Genomic DNA, 658 nt, shown 5'->3' with positions numbered 1-658 from the left:
GGATCGGAAGGTCCTGGGTTCGAGCCTCGCTCGGCGAATAGTTGAGTCCTTGGAAAAAGCTCTTTACTCACATTCTCTCACCGTACTCAGGGGTAAATTGAGTACCTGGTCGTTAACAGCGTTGTCTCTGTCCGATAAAGATCATAAAATCGCCTTACAGGCGTCATGTCTTGTCTTAAATATCAAATGTTGCTGTTGGACAGGAACCCCTTGTAAAGCGCTTTGAGTACGTTTAGTGGATATTGCGCTATATAAAAGCTCATAAAGCTCAATTTAGACGAGATGATAAGATGCCATTACTCTGAAACTCTATCATTTACTCAAGGTATGTATCCAGTCCTCCGTAAAATGGTTTTACACTTCCAATGAAATAGGAACCAGTTTGTTGACATCCCACCGTCCTTCCCGATTTGACACAATGATAAGTTAAAATTCTATTCCAAACTGTATATTCATATCCAGATCCTTTATTGAAGGGACGAAGCTGACGCCACTCAGCTCTTTGTTATAATTTTTAGACAGCTGGTTAGAGATCAGTTCTTACTAAATTATTATCGCAATCACACCATGAACGTTAAAGATTACAAACATTTTTGTGTGTTAGCATGTTTAATTTGGCTGGTGGGTTTGAAATTTTACCTAAAGGCATAGCACCAAT

Source organism: Berghia stephanieae, chromosome 15 (genome assembly GCF_034508935.2).
Source record: "Berghia stephanieae isolate SIO BIC M18660-M18661 chromosome 15, UCSD_Bste_1.3, whole genome shotgun sequence".
NCBI lineage: Eukaryota > Metazoa > Mollusca > Gastropoda > Nudibranchia > Aeolidiidae > Berghia > Berghia stephanieae.
The sequence above is the reverse complement of the archived record's forward strand: the minus strand, read 5'-3'. Positions refer to the sequence as shown.